Source organism: Thalassophryne amazonica, chromosome 5, assembly GCF_902500255.1.
Source record: "Thalassophryne amazonica chromosome 5, fThaAma1.1, whole genome shotgun sequence".
Lineage (NCBI taxonomy): Eukaryota > Metazoa > Chordata > Actinopteri > Batrachoidiformes > Batrachoididae > Thalassophryne > Thalassophryne amazonica.
Window position 1 is genome coordinate 42773344 of NC_047107.1, and position 14711 is coordinate 42788054.

Genomic DNA, 14711 nt, shown 5'->3' on the forward strand with positions numbered 1-14711 from the left:
GGCATGCATGATACTTCGGCGACGGTTTCGTGCACGCTCATGTTCACGCACACGAATACAGTGCGAGCACGTATAAAGTCACACACTCAGCAGCGGAGCAAAAAATTATTGAAACACCACAATTTATAATACTTAATTCCTGTTATAAAGAGCGGACGTAGCCTCCGCCTAGACACAGAAGTAATGAAATGACATGGATTACTGTTCTTCCTTTTACATTTTACATGAATTACCTGATGCGCTCCTCTCATGAAGACATCAGTCGGGCTCTTGTCTTTTTTGTAACTTCTTGTAACGTTGTAAGTGTTCGAATGGCCTAAGCAGTGGGTCAATCCTCTGAGTCTGGTCTGCTTGAGGTTTCTTCCTAAACAGAGGGAGTTTTTACTTACCACTGTCACCTCTGTGCTTGCTCAGGGGAGTTGGTAAGGACAGACCTTACTTGTGTGAAGTGCCTTTGGGCAGCTTTGTTGTGATTTGGCTCTATATAAATTAAATGAATTGATTTGACATGCTGTAATATGTGTACGTGCCCAGGATTCTTTGTGTTTGGGGTTCAACATGTAGACCAGTGTGTCTGTTTGTAGTCATTTTGCTAACACAGGCCTATTTCACCCCTGGGATCAGCAGTCTGACCCCTCAGGAGAGACACCTACAGAGAATAGGGAGTGAACCATGTGAATAACTCATTATACCCCTTTTGTGCCGATGTTGCCGCATCAACAGCACGATAGCAGAAGCCACTGGCAATGGAAAAGTGCTGAAGAAAACACTTTGAGATAAAGGTTCAGCACAGCTTTGTAAGCTATGAAGAAGACAGAGTGCACACATAAACAGTCATATGACCTTCTGAGCACAAATTTTTAGGACTCATATAACAGTTTATCTCATGGTTGGCCTGAGACCCCATCGCTTTTATGGACTGCTGTGTGCATAGGTTCTTGCATTTGCATTTGTGCACACGTGTCATGTGCGTGATGTGTCTGATAGTGACGGCCTGAAGACAGTTGCCTAGGATTTGTGTACACACTGAGATAGAAGCAAGCCTGGGCAGATGGCTTCATTCCCTTCACAGGACAATGGTTGTTTCAGATGCTTGGCTAAGCAGGAGTCTGACCAGGGGGCCCTTCACAGCCCCTTTGTTGCTTGACATTTGCAGTTCACTTTGCAATGTTCAGAAACATACGCAGTGAGCTAATGGGGACAGTAAGGAAGAAAAAGCTCAAGTTGAAACTGAAGTGTAAATTAAAGAATGCCCTGTTTTCTGATGTTTTCTTTTCAATCTCCCATTCGGTCCCTGCTGATTTCTGATAAAATGAGCTTTGATACTTTGTAAATTCAGAAGATATAACTGGTGATGTACAACTTCAAAGAGGCTTAATGTGATCATTTGAATTTTACTTTGCTGGGACTACAGAACTTTATAATTGATTGCTTATTAACATTTAAAGCAAAAAGAAATCAGGTGTATTGACTTGGAATCTACACAATCAGCCCAAAATGTTGGACTGGTATTCTCTCTCTCGCTCTCTCTGCTCTGTGTCAGGTTTGGGACTATAATCTGGTAGAATGGCAAACTCTGGCAGATATCTGCATGAGTGAAGAATCCACTGGTAGAATATCCAGGTTACCATCAGTTACACACATACATGAATGTAGGGCCCGATGCTAGCGACGAGGCAACAGACAGACTAGGCCTGCCCACTAACAGTGCTTTGCCCTTGAAACATGTTTCTGAATAATATATCTAAGATGTGAATAAGTCAGCATAAAAATTTCCTTACCTGTAAATTATGAATGTGGTTTTCCACAAAAACATATGTTTCTGGTGTTCAGATGGAGCCCACCTGCAAGGAGAAAAAGTTGCAGTTCCTTGACTGGCCACATGAGGCTGGCTCCACAAGTGAGCAAGTTCCCATATAAGTCCATGTTAAAATGTCCAAATTTAGAGCAGAAATAAACATGCTTACAGCCTGGTACAATAATGTTTTTGGTCTCTAGCTTCCCCCTCCATGACAACTGTATGGATGAAGGATACACCGATACCACTTTTTTCCAGACTGAGTACAAGTACGAGTACATACATTTGTGTACTGGTTGATACCGAGTACCGATACAAATACTTAATGATACATTACAGTTTTATGATGACTTTGAAAACATGTTTTATTCATCAGTTGTTCCTTACTTTTTGACTGTAACTGCTACCAGTATCATTAGCTTTGTTCTTATTTACAAACATTTCACTTAAATCATGTACCATCACGTTTGACTAGAACAACTTGACCTTTAACATTAACTGTGAGTTTCTTAACAAACATGACACTGCCAGACATCTCACTGAAATGTAACCTGTGGACTTCAGCACTACAAAATATACAACACCAGGAACAGAACTGAAACTGTCTGTCACTAACTTTACTTATGTCTTTGAGGACTAAAAGCCTTTTTTGAAAATGTGAGGGCAGATTCTTTTTGATGAAAAGAAGCTTCTCTGCATTATTTCTGTTTTCATGTACAATGTGTGACACTAAGCTAAACAGCCTTTCACTCTCCGCACAATTTTTTTTAATGTTTAATTAAATATGTACAGATAACATACACAAACACATACCGTAAATGTTTTTTCCCCTAAAGGTGGAACATGTAAATATTGGACGAGCACAGTGTTATGCACACACGGTGTTGTGCAGTGTCTTCGCTCTACATGGAGGCAAACAAAGGAATTTTAACAATATTTAAAAAATTTTTTCTTTGTGGATCATGGGATAATTTAATCACGTGCACACAGAATTGCCTGTTGCCTGTCGTAATTGAGACATTAATGAATGAGGTGCGCAGTGACTCTTTCAATTTCTGGTGCAAAAGTACGGCCTGTGGGGAGGTTCTGTTGTGGGCTGGGGTGTTTGGCTGGCTTGGTTTTTGTTTTCTGTTTCTCCCACCAGGTGGTATGCATTCAGGACTGAGTGGCTGAGAATTAGGACCTCACCCTGAACACCTGAGGCTTGTTTTCACATGCAGGTCATCAGGACTCACAGCTGTGGTGTATTTTGTCTTGATCAGAGATTGCTGCATTTAAACCTTGAATGCACAGTGTGTGATTGCCAGAGACTCGACCTTGTGAGCAGACGTGTGAGATCAATGTCAGGAGAACAATCTCACCATCATGGACGCAGAGACCGCTCCAGGTTTGACGCCACAGTCTGTGAAGGAGGATTGGGTGAGGTCTCACGCTCTTTAGCACACTTCCTGAGGTAATTTGGTTTTGGTGACTTTTATGAAATAATGACAGTGGATTTGGTGTCCCTCACACCTTGTGTTAGTGAGCTGTCACGTTATGCTAATTGTCTAATCAGCTTCTGCTGCAGTGGAGATTTGAACTGAGTTGTTCCGTGCCTGCAGGGTGAGAAGCTGATGTATAGATTTAAGCCAGGAAGTGTTTGCTGATTGCGTGCACCTTTGAGTTGTGTCTCTCTGTGTGGAGTTGGACTCACCTCATGTTTTCTTTCTTCACAGACTTGGTTTGTCGCGGCCACCTGGGGGGTGTCGGCGGGGTCCCTGGGTCCGAACTGCTGTGGCTCCGGACCATTTGCGCTGTTGAGAGCGCGCCATGTTTCCACCTCACCAGACCGCGGACTTTTTAGTTGTTTAGCACTTCACTCACTGTTATGTTTATTAAATTGTTACCTTTTGAACCGTGCTCTGCTTATTTTATGCTGGGTCCTTTCAAACGCTGGGTCGGTGCTCCGACCGCGTCCGAAACATAACAGGTTCCCGACTGCGCCACAGACAACAAATGAATTACAACTGTAGCAGATGGAGCCGGCCTGGACAGTCACACCAACAGCTGAAACTCACCAACCTGATGGACAATCTCCGCTGCTGAAACCGTGATCTGAGTTCTGACAGAGGAACTGTTGAGCAAAGTGCTGAAGTCACAGAGGAACTTTTTTCAGCCACGACAAGTAATTAAAGTATTTTCAGATGTTGTTGTCAGGAGGCTGTATGTGGATAATTTTTCTTCAGGATCATGTGATGATGAATTCCACAAACAGGTAAGACTTTTTATTTACTCTGTGTGTGAAATTACTCTACATGATGGACCACAGCTTTTAGCCAATCAACGGACAGCTGCAAACTCAGTTTCGTTTGTGTGTAAATATAACCTCTTTGTCATATGATATGTAAAAGCTACAGAGAAATAAACAGTTCTAAAACTGAAACTGTTTTTGTAACCTGATAACGCCTCTGGAGTCACTTACAAGACATTTTGCAGACATCAGCATGCATATATATATATATATAGAGAGAGAGAGAGAGAGAGAGAGAGAGAGAGAGAGAGAGAGAGAGAGAGAGAGAGAGAGAGAGAGAGAGAGAGAGAGAGAGAGTTGTATGCAAAAGTTTTGGCATCCCTGATGATTTCCCTTTATAAATCATTGGTTGTTTGGATCAGCAATTTCAGTTAAATATATTATATAGCAGACAAGCACAGTGATATTTGAGAAGTGAAATGAAGTTTATAGGATTTACAGAAAGTGTGCAATAATTCTTTAAACAAAATTAGGCAGCTGCATAAATTTGGGCACCCCAACAGAAGAAATACATCAATATTTAGTAGATCCTCCTTTTGCAGAAATAACAGCCTCTGAATGCTTCCTATAGCTTCCAATGAGCGTCTGGATTCTGGTTGAAGGTATTTTGGACCATTCTTCTTTACAAAACATCTCAGGTTTGTTGGTTTCCGAGCATCAACAGCCCACTTAAAATCACACCACAGATTTTCACTAATATTCAGGTCTGGGGACTGAGATGGCCATTCCAGAATGTTGTACTTGTTCCTCTGCATGAATGCCTTAGTAGATTTTGAGCAGTGTTTAGGGTCGTTGTTGAAAGATCCAGCCCCGGTGCGACTTCAACTTTGTCACTGATTCATGAACATTGTTCTCAACAATCTGCTGATATTGACTGGAATCCATGTGACCCTCAGCTTTAACTAGATTCCCAGTACCTGCACTGGCCACACAGCCACACAGCATGATGGAACCACCTCCAAATTTTACTGTAGGTAGCAAGTGTTTTTCTTGGAATGCTGTGTTCTTTTTCTGCCATGTGTAACAGGCCCCGTATGAGAGGACTGTTGCCAGATTAATTGTCCTGTAAATAACAGGAAAATAATGACAAGCAGAGAAAGTGTGTCTCCTTCCCTCGCTTCTGCCGTTCTTTATTTTTTTATACAAATGTATTTTCTTTATACAATAAACTGTATTCCAGCTACGTGTTCACTGTTTTAACGTTTGCCTTAAAAAAATACAAAATTATCCACTTGCCAAAACATATGCAAATTAATTTGAAAACAAATGAAAATGCATACCAATGCGGTCCAAAACTATAAATAAAACAGTCCTGTCTTCTTTTCCCATGACACAGGCTCAATAAAACATATGCATTTCTGGGCAAACTTAAATGCTCTTATTTGCTGCATGTAAGCACTTTATAGACTTCCAGTTAACGTGGCAAAGAGGATGCTAATCCTCGCTTAGCATTATGTTAGCTTAATTAAAGAGGAAACCAATGGAAAAACGGCTACGCTAGCAAAGTTAGCGTTCTACTTTTTTAACCGGTATAAACACACAACATGTGAATAACAGCTTCTCACGACTTATGACTGTTGTAAGGGATGTACAGGAGCCTTTTACAGTTAACCAATAGATAAAGGGAGTTTAAGAACCAGCTACGGTGGACTTTTAGTGGCTTCCAATACTCACATGAGCTAAGCTAACGCTAATTAGCATCACAACCAAAAGTATTTCACGGACTCTTAAACAAACAAAATACACTTCCTGGTATAGCACGTTAGGATGCTGCTTTAATTTAACTACAAAAGGTGTGCTTAGTGAGATATACTAACCTGTAAATAACAGGAAAATAATGAGACAAGCAGAGAAAGTGTGTCTCCTTCCCTCACTTCTGCCGTTCTGAAGACGGGGGCTTTTGAACACACTGAGCCATCTCACCAGGAGGCTGTCCCCCTGCTGGCACAATGTGGAACTACACTAAAACCAAATTTCTCACAAAACCTTACTCCCTTTCACGATTTTCAAAGAAACAATCCAAAAATGTGATCACACATTTCTGTGTGTCACACATGCGTACTTGTTAGGTCCAAATAACTCAATTTTAGTTTCATCAGTCCACAGCACCTTATTCCAAAATGAAGCTGGATTGTCCAAATGTGCTTTACCATACCTCAAGTGACTCTACTTGTGGCGTGTACGCAGAAAGGGCTTCCTCTGCATTACAGCATCTATTTGTGCAAAGTGTGCTGTATGGTTGAACGATGCACAGAGACACTAACTGCCATGAGAGCATGTTGTAGGTCTATATATATATATATATATACACAGTGAGGAAAATAAGTATTTGAACACCCTGCGATTTTGCAAGTTCTCCCACTTAGAAATCATGAAGGGCTCTGAAATTTTCATCTTAGGTGCATGTCCACTGTGAGAGACATAATCTAAAAAAAAATAAAAAAATCCAGTAATCACAATGTATGATTTTTTAATAATTTATTTGTATGTTACTGCTGCAAATAAGTATTTGAACACCTACCAACCAGCAAGAATTCTGGCTCACACAGACCTGTTAATTTTTCTTTAAGAGGTCCTCTTATTCTGCACTCTTTGCCTGTATTAATTGCACCTGTTTGAACTTGTTACCTGTATAAAAGACACCTGTTCACACACTCAATCAATCACATTCCAACCTGTCCACCATAGCCAAGACCAAAGAGCTGTCTAAGGACACCAGGGACAAAACTGTAGACCTGCACAAGGCTGGGATGGACTACAGGACAACAGGCAAGCAGCTTGGTAGAAGACAACAACTATTATGATTATTTATTAGAAAGTGGAAGAAACACAAGATGACTGTCAATCTCCCTCGGTCTGGGATTCCATGCAAGATCTCACTTTGTGGGGTAAGGATGATTCTGAGAAAGCTCAGAACTACACAGGAGGACCTGGTCAATGACCTGAAGAGAGCTGGGACCACAGTCACAAAGATTACATTAGTAACACATGATGGTGTCGTGCTTTAAAATCCTGCAGGGCAGCAAGGTCCCCCTGCTCAAGCCAGCACATGTCCAGGCCCGTTTGAAGTTCACCAGTGACCATCTGGATGATCCAGAGGAGGCATGGGAGAAGAAACCAACTCCACTTACCATGTTTAGAGGATGAGAACAACTCCAAGAAAACCATCCCAACTGTGAAGCATGGGGGTGGAAACATCATACTCTGGGGTGCTCTTCTGCAAAGGGGACAGGGTGACTGCACCGTATTGAAGGGAGGATGGATGGGGTCATGTATTGCAAGATTTTGGCAAACAACTTCCTTCCCTCAGTAAGAGCATTGAAGATGGGTCATGGCTGGGTCTTCCAGCATGACAGTGACCCCAAACACACAGCCACGGCAACTAAGGAGGGGCTTCATAAGAAGCATTTCAAGGTCCTGGAGTGGCCTGGCCAGTCTCCAGACCTGAACTCAATAGAAAATCTTTGGAGGGAGCTGAAACTCCAAACCTGAAAGATTTGGAGAAGATCTGTATGGAGGAGTGGACCAAAATCCCTGCTGCAGTGTGTGAAAACCTGGTGAAAAACTACATGAAATGTTTGACCTCTGTAATTGCAAACAAAGGCTACTGTACCAAATATTAACATTGATTTTCACAGGTGTTCAAATACGTATTTACAGCAGTAATATACAAATAAATTATTTAAAAAATCATACATTGATTACTGGATTTTTTTTTTTTTTTTTTTTTTAGATTATGTCTCTCACAGTGGACATGCACCTAAGATGAAAATTTCAGACCCCTCCATGATTTCTAAGTGGGGGCCAAGTTCATTTGTTCAACCCCCTCTCCCCCCCCCCCCCCCACACACACACATTTCTAGATCCGCCACTGACTCCCTCCCTTTCTTTCCATCCTCTTGCGCATTGTGAGATGTGGAGGTTGGCACGCTGCTCTTTATGAATGGATGGGTGTGGCACTGGTGAGGCTGTTGTCACATGGTGAAGGCTGAAACATAACTGGATCTCTCCACAGCCTGGGTGTGTGTGTGTGTGTGAGAGAGAGAGAGAAAGAGAGGGAGAGACCGACAGAAGGAGAGGGGAGGAGAGCGGAGAAGGAGCAAGAGACAGCTGCTACGACCAAACTTCTGTCTTCTGTCCATAATTAGGTGAGAACAGAGACAAAGGGGAACTTACAGGTCGATATTTAAAGAACACGCGGAGCGAAATGATTTGATAAAAGTGTGTAATTAAATAAACAAACAAATTAAGAAAAAGTCAAGCAGCCTCGACGAGTAGCGCGTGAAAACAAACAAAAGAAAGTCTCCACCTCCTTGGACGTGTGACAGAAACACAAAAGGGGAAAGAACCCTCGCATCAGGACCACAAGACAACAGCAGCGCAGACACACAGACAGACAGACACACCTCAAACACAAAGACGGAAACGCAATAAATAACCCCCCCCCCCAAAATAAAATAAAAACCAGGCGCAACATGCGGCGGGCTGCACGCGGGCGTCTCGCGACCGCGGCGTTTTTTCTTCTCGCTGCCTGCGGTGGCACGCGCGCGCGCGCTCAGAAACGAACGTGCGTCCGTGCAGACGGAGTGTCGGGACACGTGAGTTGTGATTTCCACGTCGTCCGCTGGAGTGCTCTGATCGTGTGTCCTGCTTGTGCCTTTTTTGCAGTTTTGGTGGAAAGAAGCGACAGACGGAGGAGAAACTCGTCCAAAAAAAAAAAAAAAAGGAGGCAAAAAGCGGCGAGTCAGCGCGCGCGCGAGCCCCCAAGCCGCCGTCGACGAAAGAAGAGAAGAGCTCAGCAGATTCCGGAGGTGGATGTTTTCCAGAGGTAAGAGAGACAATGTTTCCCTCACAAAAAAAAAAACAAAAAACAAAACAATTCAGTGGTTTTAACACCGGAGACAAAAGGCGAAGCCTGCTCCTGCTGGGAGGTTGCATAACGGTTCACTTGAGTTTGCTCTGTTGGCAGTTTTTACACGTAAGGAAATAAATTCTCACGTTCGACGTGACTTGAACCTGAGCAGCACGTTTGTTTGGATTTTGGAGTGGCATTTCAAGTTTCAGTTTGGAAACCCGACTCATAAAAATGTGGGCGTGTCCCTTTAAAGTAAAAAAAAAAAAAAAAGCCAGATTTTTTTCAGTGTCTAAAGGTACAAAAGACGAATTCTGCAGGCACGTGAGAAGTAGAGAAGTATTTAATAAAACGTTTGGATACCCGTGGATCGGGAGTATGGTGATAGTCGCTCATGGAGCAACACAAATCATGTTAAACCCTGAACATAAAATTATATGTGGGTCACCTGCTTGGTTGCAAATATTACTTTGGTTAAAGCTGTACTGCCTTTCAAATTTTACAAAACTGACAAAATTTAGTTTCTACTGAAATCCAAGCATTTATGTTGGTTGTTAAAAAAAAGTGCAGGTCTTTTCGGGGGAATTCCATAATAAAAATATTATTTTCCTTTTAATGCCATCTGCAGGAGGAAGTGTGTGTGCGCATGCACAAGGTTTTGAAATTCACCGACATTACCTATTACCTCACATTATGGGCGTAGACAGGGCGTGTACGCTAATATCCGTAAGATGTCTTGTAAATCACTTCAGAGATGTTATCTGGTTAGAAAAATAGCGTTTTTAAATATAGAAGTGTTTATTTCTCGCTAACTTTTGCAAAATATTTGAGAAACATATTAGATTCACAGCATACAGAAATAAGCTGTTACGGAGCATTTTCTGCCACCTTGGGTTTAGTTTGCTCGAGTGAACAGCCAGGTGATGACACCTCTACTCTGATTGGCTGTCGCCATGTGTTTCCCAGTATCCTTAATGTAAGTCAGGGAAGCCCCATGTGATTTATGACATCGCTATGGTCACAATCAGAAACTGTATGGGTCACTACTGAACGTACGGCAAACAAAAATATAAACGCAACACCTTTGTTTTTGCTCCCATTTTTCATGAGCTGAACCCATCCATCCATCCATCCATCCATCCATTTTCTTCCGCTTTATCCGGAGTCGGGTCACGGGGGCAGCAGCTCAAGCAAAGCCGCCCAGACCTCCCGATCCACACACACCTCCCCCAGCTCCTCCGGGGGAACCCCAAGGCGTTCCCAAGCCAGCTGAGAGATGTAATCCTTCCAGCGTGTCCTGGGTCTTCCCCGGGGCCTCCTCCCAATGGGACGTGCCCGGAACACCTCTCCAGCGAGGCGTCCAGGGGGCATCCGGAAAAGATGCCCGAGCCACCTCAACTGACTCCTTTCGACGTGGAGGAGCAGCGGCTTGACTCCGAGCTCCTCCCGAGTGACCAAGCTCCTCACCCTATCTCTAAGGGAGTGCCCAGCCACCCTGCGGAGGAAACTCATCTCGGCCGCTTGTACCCGCGATCTCATTCTTTCGGTCATGAGCCAAATCTCATGACCATAGGTGAGGATCGGAACGTAGCTCGAGCGGTAAATCCAGAACTTTGCCCCCCTACTCAGCTCTCTCTTCACCACGACGGTCCGATACAGCGACTGCATCACTGCAGACGCTGCACCGATCTGTCTATCGATCTCACGCTCCATCCGTCCCTCACTCGTGAATAAGACCCAGAGATACTTAAACTCCTCCACTTGAGGCAAGGACACTCCACCGACCTGAAGAGGGCAAAGCACCTTTTTCCGGTCGAGAACCATGGCCTCGGATTTGGAGGTGCTGATTTTCATCCCGGACGCCTCACACTCGGCTGCAAACCGCCCCAGTGCACGCTGAAGGTCCTGATTTGACGAAGCCAACAGAACCACATCGTCCGCAAACAGCAGAGACGAGATTCTGTGGTTCCCAAACCAGACCCCCTCTACACCCTGGCTGCACCTAGAAATTCTGTCCATAAAAATAATGAACAGAACCGGTGACAAAGGGCAGCCCTGGCGGAGGCCAATGTGCACTGGGAACAGGTTTGACTTACTACCGGCAATGCGAACCAAGCTCCTGCTGCGGTTGTACGGGGACTGGATAGCCCTTAGCAAAGGACCCCGGACCCTGTACTCCCGGAGCACTCCCCACAGGGTGCCCCGAGGGACATGGTCGAATGCCTTCTCCAGATCCACAAAACACATGTGGACTGGTTGGGTGAACTCCCATGAACCCTCGAGCACCCGATGGAGCGTGTAGAGCTGGTCCAGTGTGCTGCGACCAGGACGAAAACCACACTGCTCCTCCTGAATCAGAGGTTCGACCATCGGTCGAATTCTCCTCTCCAGTACTCTGGAATAGACCTTACCGGGGAGGCTGAGGAGTGTGATCCCCCTATAGTTGGAACACACCCTCCGGTCCCCCTTCTTAAACAGAGGGTACCACCACCCCGGTCTGCCAATCCAGAGGCACTGTCCCCGATCACCACGCGATGTTGCAGAGGCGTGTCAGCCAAGACAGTCCCACAACATCCAGAGACTTAAGGTACTCAGGACGGACTTCATCCACCCCAGGAGCCTTGCCACCGAGGAGCTTTCCAACCACCTCGGTGACGTCTGCCTGGGTAATGGATGAGTCGCCTCTGGGTCCCCAGTCTCTGCCTCCTCTTTGGAAGACGTGCCGATGGGATTCATGAGCTGAACCCAAAGATCTGAAACATTTTCTGTATACACCAAAGACCTATTTCTCTCAAATATTGTTCACAGATATGTCTAATTCTGTGTTAGTGAGCACTTCTCCTTGGACAAGATAATCCATCCCACCTCACAGGTGTGGCATATCAAGATGCTGATTAGACAGCATGATTATTGCACAGGTGTGCCTTAGGCTGGCCACAATAAAAGGCCACTATGAAAATATTTATATACACAGCATGTAAGGCATGGAACTATACTGTATATCCATCCATATTAGGCTGTTGAGTCTTTACTCTGCTTTAAAAAACTAGTAAAAATCCATTTGTGGTGTTCCATGGATTGCATGTACAAGAGCAAGTTATTTATGTCTACTTATGGTATTGAGTGTTTTTATTCTGTATTTGCTGCTTTGATCTAGTTTATCACTCACTCAATCATCACAACCACTTATTCCAATTAAGGGTCACAGGGGGCTGAAGCCTATCCCAGAAGTCATAGGGGAGTCATGTGAATCTGGGAGGAAGCACCCGGAGAGAACCCACGCAAATACAGGGAGAGCATGCAAACTCCACACAGAAAGACCACAGGTGGGAATCAAACCCATGACCTTCTTGCTGTGAGGCAACAGTGCTAACCACTAAACCACCGTGCTGCCTGATCTTGTTTATATTTTTGTATATTTTAAATGATTATTTATTTAATTTGTAATTAGTTTTTCAATAAGTCAGAAATTTTGTTAAAGGTGTATGGCCTTTGGGTTTTTTAAGATTTAAATTTAAAAAGAATTGACTTTGGTATCACTATAATTTTATTTATTAGCCTTTAAATAGGGGATTCGTAATTTGGCATTGCCAGTATGATCAAAATACACTGATGACTGATATACACACACACACACACACACACACACACACACACACACACACACACACACACACACACACACACACACACACACACACACACACACACACACACACACATACAGGTGTCCCCAGTCCACAGCTGGATTGGAATTCATCTGCTTCACTTTTTGGGCTTCGGTCGCTCTGCTCTCTGTATCTGTATCAACATCAGTCATTGAAAACCCCATATGGGTCCAACAGTAGTTGGCATGAAAGTTAGATGCCAAGATGGGTTCCTGGGCCGCTTGGAGCTGAGTGGGAGGTAGATGACATGGCCAAGTGTCCTGCTGAGCTCCTGAAAACTTTGAACGTCACCAAAACCTGCACTACTTTAACAGACCTTTCCTGGCTTCTGTTAATCTGTGCCAAGCAGCATGCCAACCTCGTCTGGCACAAATATGAGTTTAGCTGGGGCACTGCTTTGGAAAATGGGCTGAACTTGGCCAGGTGGGAGAGTAACTTTGATCATTGTACTGAGACAGTTTATTAAAGTCTGTTTGCTGAAATTTTTCTTGTCCCTTTGTTAACCTTTTCACATTAGTTGTATATAATCTGCTTCCACAGGGTAAGACACTGCAAAGGAACAATATTCGTTACGGTTTATTCCCTTAACAGTGATTTTCTACTCTTCGGAGCAGTTTACTGCCTTCATGGTGGGGATAAGTATCATTTGGATTTTATTGTTACCACTGTCTAAACAGTAGTCTTTGTCAGTACGATACGGTGCATCCAGAAAGTATTCACAGTGCTTCAGTTTTTCCACATTATGTTGTGTTACAGCCTTATTCCAGAATGACTGACATTCATTTTTTTCCTTAAATTTCTTCAAACAATACCCCATAATGATAAATAAATAAATAATTAAGAAATCATACATACATAAGTATTCACAGCCTTTGCCGTGAAGCTCAAAATTGAGCTCAGGTGCATCCTGTTTCCACTGATCATCCTTGAGATGTTTCTACAGCTTAATTGGAGTCCACCTGGGGGAAAATTCAGTTGATTGGACATGATTTGGAAAGACACACACTTGTCTACATATAAGGTTCCACAGTTGACAGTGCATGTCAGAGCACAAACCAAACATGAAGTCAAAAGAATTGTCCATAGAACTCCGAGACAGGATTTTCTTGAGGCACAAATCTGGGGAAGGGGACAGAAACATTTCTGCTGCATTAAAGGTCCCAGTGAGCACAGTGGCCTCCATCATCCATAAATGAAAGAAGTTCATATCCACCAGGGCTCTTCCCAGAGTTGGCCGCCCATCTAAACTGAGCGATCGGGGGAGAAGGGCCATAGTCAGGGAGGTGACCAAGAACCCGATGGTCACTCTCTCAGAGCTCTAGCATTCCTTTGTGGAAAGAGGAGAACCTTCCAGAAGAACAACCGTCTCTGCAGCATCCACCAATCAGGCCTGTATGGTAGAGTGGCCTGACGGTAGCCACTTCTGAGTAAAAGGCACATGGCAGCCCACCTGAAGTTTGCCAAAAGGCACCTGAAAGACTCTTAGACCATCAATCAATCAATTTTTTTATATAGCGCCAAATCACAACAAACAGTTGCCCCAAGGCGCTTTATATTGTAAGGCAAGGCCATACAATAATTATGTAAAACCCCAACGGTCAAAACGACCCCCTGTGAGCAAGCACTTGGCTACAGTGGGAAGGAAAAACTCCCTTTTAACAGGAAGAAACCTCCAGCAGAACCAGGCTCAGGGAGGGGCAGTCTTCTGCTGGGACTGGTTGGGGCTGAGGGAGAGAACCAAGAAAAAGACATGCTGTGGAGGGGAGCAGAGATCGATCACTAATGATTAAATGCAGAGTGGTGCATACAGAGCAAAAAGAGAAAGAAACAGTGCATCATGGGAACCCCCCAGCAGTCTACGTCTATAGCAGCATAACTAAGGGATGGTTCAGGGTCACCTGATCCAGCCCTAACTATAAGCTTTAGCAAAAAGGAAAGTTTTAAGCCTAATCTTAAAAGTAGAGAGGGTGTCTGTCTCCCTGATCTGAATTGGGAGCTGGTTCCACAGGAGAGGAGCCTGAAAGCTGAAGGCTCTGCCTCCCATTCTACTCTTACAAACCCCAGGAACCACAAGTAACCCTGCAGTCTGAGAGCGAAGCGCTC

General features: G+C 44.0%; 1 protein-coding gene across 2 annotated transcripts in view; it reads left to right on the top strand.

The window, feature by feature from the left end:
* Positions 1–8057: 8057 nt before the first annotated feature.
* rhobtb4 (Rho related BTB domain containing 4) overlaps positions 8058–14711 on the top strand; it is a 193352-nt gene continuing 186698 nt past the window's right edge. Inside the window, exons 1-2 of one of the 2 annotated variants that reach the window (XM_034170072.1) lie at positions 8060–8236; positions 8757–8916. The gene's annotated coding sequence lies outside the window, so the exon portion shown is untranslated. Of the gene's footprint in view, positions 8237–8756; positions 8917–14711 lie in introns of both variants that reach the window. The other variant, XM_034170073.1, reaches the window with a different exon arrangement.